Source organism: Varroa destructor, unplaced genomic scaffold (assembly GCF_002443255.2).
Source record: "Varroa destructor unplaced genomic scaffold, Vdes_3.0 BEIS01000001.1, whole genome shotgun sequence".
In the NCBI taxonomy this organism is placed as follows: domain Eukaryota; kingdom Metazoa; phylum Arthropoda; class Arachnida; order Mesostigmata; family Varroidae; genus Varroa; species Varroa destructor.
Genome location: NW_019211454.1, coordinates 19,750,411 through 19,756,410, shown reverse-complemented (window position 1 = coordinate 19,756,410; position 6,000 = coordinate 19,750,411).

Below are 6,000 nucleotides of genomic sequence, written 5' to 3'. Positions count from 1 at the left end.
TTAGCTAAAATTTAGCCAGATGCTGCAGGCTCAACTTTGTTAAGTAATAATCCCATTTTACACCAAGACGATTTAAAAAATAGGAGCTATTTTTATCCTTTGAATTTAATTTTACGCAGTATAATTAAATATTCTATCTTTTATTATATGGGATTTCATAATTCACATCGGTATCCGTGCACAGAGCGCTTTAGGCAAGTGCTATGGAAAATTAACTAGACGAAATACATTTTTCTAAAGGGATCGTAATTTTTTAGCGATCTTCAGTCGAGTACATCAATGCAATATTAACCGTATAAGTGGGTAAACTGTTGTCTTTGAAGAATAGCTAGTCGTGTCGCCGATAAATATTTGTAGTTAATGCATATATGACAGCTTACTGAATCTAAAATGTATCAACTATGTGTGACCTGCGAATTCAGAAAATGCGGCAATCATCTTATACTGTAGATAGATAGATATGGATGGACCTTGCAACATGCAGTTGTTCCCTGGTGACTTGCCTGGTAACTGCAAACCTTGAGATCAAGACAATGTATATACTCCTTAACATGGTCCACTTTAATTGGCAGCCTTCTTCTACTCGCTTGAGTTAGTTCAGTGTTTAGTGTTTGCTCTATCCAGACGCTAATACCCAAATGTGAGACAGCGGCAGCCATTTTGAAAAGCACATCCGAATTCTACAGCAAAAATAATTTATAATGATTGCTTTGTCCATTTGTTTGCCTTAGCGTCATAATCTCTTTCTTGCAGGCAAACGCAGAATAACAATGTGTAATCAAGGGATCATTTTAAAGTAGTAAGTAATGTAGTAACTGATATAGGACATTCAATACAGACAGGCGCAGGTGTCCAGCAGCGTCGTCATTGGTTGTCAGGCAACAAAGCTCGGAAGTGAGGTTCGAAACGAGTTTAACAACTTAGCGTGAAGTAGGAACGGCACTCTTACAATGCACTTTCGTGTAAGTTGTAACAGACTTCTAAAGTGAAGTGAGTATATGGAGCGCCCGGTTTTCTCTGAGGGGGAGCGGCAGAAGAAAACGTACGGCAAATGCTCTTTCCGTCTAGGGAGAGGAAACGAAGTTTAGCTCTTTAGCTCTCTTTTGTATATTTGACCTTTTAGAACTTTACATCCGTCATCTGGATTCTCGTCGTCTCCCTCGCCTTTCAACCCCTCGACCCCAAGTTAAGACAAACAACTCTGGAACAACGAAGTACTCTTCGGTAAACTCGTACCTTTAATTCATCAGTATGCTTTTATAGCTGGATCGAAATTTATTCTCGGAGCCAGTGCCGGTTCCAAGTACGAAACCTATGTGTACTGAAAGTGGGTCGGGGTGCGTTCCAAATGCGACTTTGATAGACGGCAGAATACCGTGGGAACATGGGCAAAGGGCCAGATGGAGAGAACGAAGTAGGGCATAAAAGAAAGGCTGGCCTCCAAACGGTTGCCCGGAGAAGTAACGAGAACGTGTTCCGAAAATGCCCCACCGTTAGTTGTGAACGCCGAGATTACAGTTGCTTTATACCTTTGTTTGAGAATTGTTACTATTTGCCATTCGTTGCTAAAATCGTTTTATTTCATATTCCTACTTCGCGGCGCGTGTAGTTTATATGTAGGTAAGCGACGAATCAGGCGAGCGCTAAATACGCATCGAAATTGGTCTAGCCACGTTTGCCTTAAAACCAGGTACAGACTTAGATGGGTACTAAGCTAGAGAAATAAATAGTAAATGTATTTGCCTTTGGTACTATGAGCAGATGTCTGGATGTAAATCCCTTGCTTGTCGTTGAATTTCCCCATATCGCACAAAATAGTTTTGTACATGAAGAATAGAACATTTTTCTGCACAACAATCTTTAATGTGCTATAGTTTTAATGTTCAATAAATATAATACTTTAAATTAAAACTATAACGAATATATATGTTACCTCATTGAGCATGGAAAATCTTCTGATGTAGCAAGAAATCATTGATTTTTTTTCTTAAGCTTTAGAGAAGCTAGGAGCTAAATTAAAACTGATAGAAATTTATATATGTATTTTTCGTCGACAAAAGTTGCCCAAATTCTATGTAATGAATGTACTTTGTACGGCCAAATTTCATCTATATCATAGCAGATTATAGTTAATCCGCACTATGACTGGGACGCTAGCTCATTTTAAATAACAGTATTCCTTCACGGTGAACGTCTCTGGTGAGAGTAGCATGTATCATGAAGTCGTCAAACTATAAATATGAAAGTATTTTCATATGAATTTATATACGAAGCTTCGGCGCTCAGATAATTGGCCCTTTTTGCTTATCAAATGTATATAATTATAGATGATCGTCAAGTGGTCAATTTTATAAGATTGCAAAGCTAATTGCAACTGTAATTGCTATTTCATGTTCATGAGACGACAACACCCAGTACGGCTCGTTTCTCAAGTTAATCTCTTCGATGTCATTCAATATGGAATAAACGACGACCCAAAATCTATCTGGTTCATAGCCAAGCGAAAACGACATCCGCACGTGTTTGTAGCAGGGTGTCAAAGAGTGGCTGTTTAGCCTTCGGCTACCTCACTCGTACCGTGTAGCGCATGTATATCGAACACACACTTAACACTAACATCGCATCCTAACGACGATATATCTTCATTTCGCCTTGATAAACTGTTTATGTGTATGTTTTCTGCGAACAATAGTGATTCGTTTTACCCGTGTTGTATCCAGTTTAGGTATTAGGGGACGAATGTATTAAAAATCCTTAAAGTTTGCCCCGTCGCCGAACCAAACAAAAGACGAGTGCGATTTGAAATGAAAAATTTTAAAAATAATTTGCTACTAGCATTGAAGCTAAAGCCAGCGTTACAAACGACAGTCCTTCAATTTTTTTCTTTGAGATAACCCATGGGTTTTCCTCAATAGACGGTAGCATGGTTTTTGCGTTTTTAAACGAAGCCTGACGAGGGGCTACCGGAACCGGGCTTGAAATGCACGGTTCAGTCCTTGATCGCTCTTAACGCCCTGGTCGTGGCCTACTCACCGTTTTAACAGCATTACATAGATAGCATTGAAGAGCTGTTCGCACTTCGAGTAAAAAAGCCATGCGACTTTGGGTGAGATTTGGCTTATGTAGAAGTGAGACCTAACATAATGTGGGGCTCGAAGAATTAAACGCGCTAGCCAACTGGATCCGACGCAAGGCTGGACGGACCGTCACTCAGTTTGATTTTGAAGACATGGGACATTGGGGCTCGCAGGGAACCCAGTGAGTGTTACGGATCTCCAGCTTGCCTCTGATATCCGCTCTCTCGACTCCGGTAGAAGATTCTCTGCTTCCTCCAAATGCTGATGTTGCTATTATAACTGGTGCAACTACAGACGATATGGCTATTACTGCTGCTGATTTTGCTAAATATTCAATATCGCCTCGATAATCGCGTTCGCATCCGACCCTAACAGTTCCTCGATTCGTTCTTGGCTCCTTCCTTCGCCCATCTTCCTTCAAGTGATTTCTCAGCCCGTGCGACGCAGTCGGCTTGTGGCAAAGCGATGTTCTCCAAGCCAGCTGAATATATGCGTCATGGCCAACGCAGAGAGCACAAGGCACGACTCGTGCAGCAGTTCGCAACAGTTGCTACTACCAACTTCAAACTGACTTCACTCATTATCTCGACCGGCGTTTTGCAGTTCGCTGAACCGGACGTGTCTTGCTCGTTCTATTTTTCTTTTCTCTCTCTTCCTCTCGCCCGGTTGGTCCTTGATTCGAGAGCATTTCAGTGATCAGAAAAGCGAAGCAGGTTGTTCCATGGAATGAACGCATGATCCAATCCAAAATGGACAGAAAGCAAGCTGGCAAGCTAGAAGGGATCGCCAAAACGATCAGCCGAAGCAGTTACCTTCAACCAATGATTGAAGCCCAATCGGCGATCTCACACGCCGGCGTGATGCGTAGGCACTGAGCAAAGCGTTGAGAACGATTTTCCCTTATCTATCTATTCCTTGTTGTCCATTTATTTGGTGTGAAGCGACAATGCTCAAATATTCTAGCGTTTACGTTATTGCTGCAACTATATTTTTCCTCTGATGGTTTCTTCTAACCCCTCTATTATATCCCCAGGTTTATCCGCTGCTTTGTTATTCTGTGCTGGTGAGGAAATACAGTCTCGTGCTTAGTCATAGACGTCGTTGGAAGTGAGGAGAATTTGGCTGTGGGGATGAAGAGTACGAGGTGATTTTAGGAACAAAAATGTGGAAGCAAAGAAGGAAAGCAGACTACCAGCACAGAAGACGAGACGCAAGGGACGGTAGTTTTTCTGCCCCTAGAAAGCCCCTGATGATGATGATGAGCAGTTTTTTAAAATGCCCCATATTTAACAATCTCCCGCCTCCGTTTTCCCACAAACACCCAGTCAGCGACGAATTTCCGCTTTGCTTCGTGCCCTCGTCTAAACCGCTTGTTGCCTTTTCTGTTGTGAAATGTATGTGGGAAAAGACCGGGACCGCGAAGCACTAAAGAAAACCAAAGGCTAGTTCTAGCTCTGAGTCCACTAGCTTGATGTGGCTGGGGCATTAGCATGCTTTTCTTCCTTAGCTATGCGCACCAGCTCAACAGAAGCAATATCATTAAGAGAAACGTAAAATGAGAAAACAGAGAGTGTCAGAAATGATCTGATAATGTGAACTATTAGGACTCTGTTTCGCCCACGTCGCCACATCGTCCGCCCGCAGCACACCAGCCAGCCGCTAATAGCACCACCATAGCCGGTTGCCGTACCCAGAGACCACTGTGTTTCTCCTCAGGCGCTAGACAAGCATTCTAGCTACTAAGCTTCCTTCCTTTAATAGTTACAAGTTGGATCCACCCGATTAGAGTGCAATGCACAAGCTGTTTGCTTTTCTTTCTTCTATATATCATATCTTTTTTGCCGCGCACTCGTGGGGAACCCCTGCCTATTAGCCAACTTGGTCGGCCGTTTTCGGTGGCCTTCTGCGCCACCACACTAATGACTGACGCAGCCCTCACCAAGTGCCCTCATAAGCATCTGAAATGCCCCCCTTATCCAGCAAGTTCCATGGATCCTCCTCCGATCGTTGTATTCTGTTGACACTAATTGGTCATCATTGGTTTTCTCTCTGCCTCTAGGTCTCTTCCTCGGTAGCTCTTTAATTACCATTTTTTTTCTAATTCTATGGATCTATCAGAATCTATTCTACGAAATTTGACCACCTACGGATTTCGGCAGAAAAAGAGGAGACTTCCGTTTGCTCCTTAATATACCTAATCCGGCTGCAGTTCTCTGAGCAAGCAGTTTGTCGGTGTCTACCACACAACGATTTTTCATTTATTCTCACCACACTCGCGAAAATTCTATTACTCTTTCACATTTGGTAGTTGGTGGTGCTAAGAAAGCTTAAGGACCGCAATAATAGTATGTCAGAGCTACTAACTGGACGCAAACTATACTAAACCAACTAAGCTACTATCAATAGCTGCTTTCAAAGAATAATCCACGATGAGCGCAGGCGCAGCAGCTCGAGAACCAACAAGGCTGCAATCGCAGGTTGAAGAATAAGAGGGCTTCGAGGCCACTTTAGTCCAAATCATTACCCTCCGGGACCCCCTGAATTGTCAGCTATTGCTGTATCAAACATGGCAGCTGCGTCTATTTGGAAAAACGAGAAATGCTGAAGGTAAATTTTGTTATTAATAAAATAATGTAAAAAGAGGCAGAGAAAACGGGAGAGAGCTAAATGTACGTATATATATATATATATATATATATATACAGCTAAATTGGAAAGCGTACAAATGTATTAGCGGGAATCGCGTGAGCAACGGAAAGATGAAACAAAGCTGAAGAAAATAAAAAGATTGAGGGAAATTACCGATACCAGCAGGCCTAACCTAAACAGAGAACGCTTGTTCGAAATCCGATTTGGCGCACTACCCCTGCGCCCTTTTCCCGCAAGCGTCTGCCAAGCTGATATCGATGCAAGGTGTGTCCTC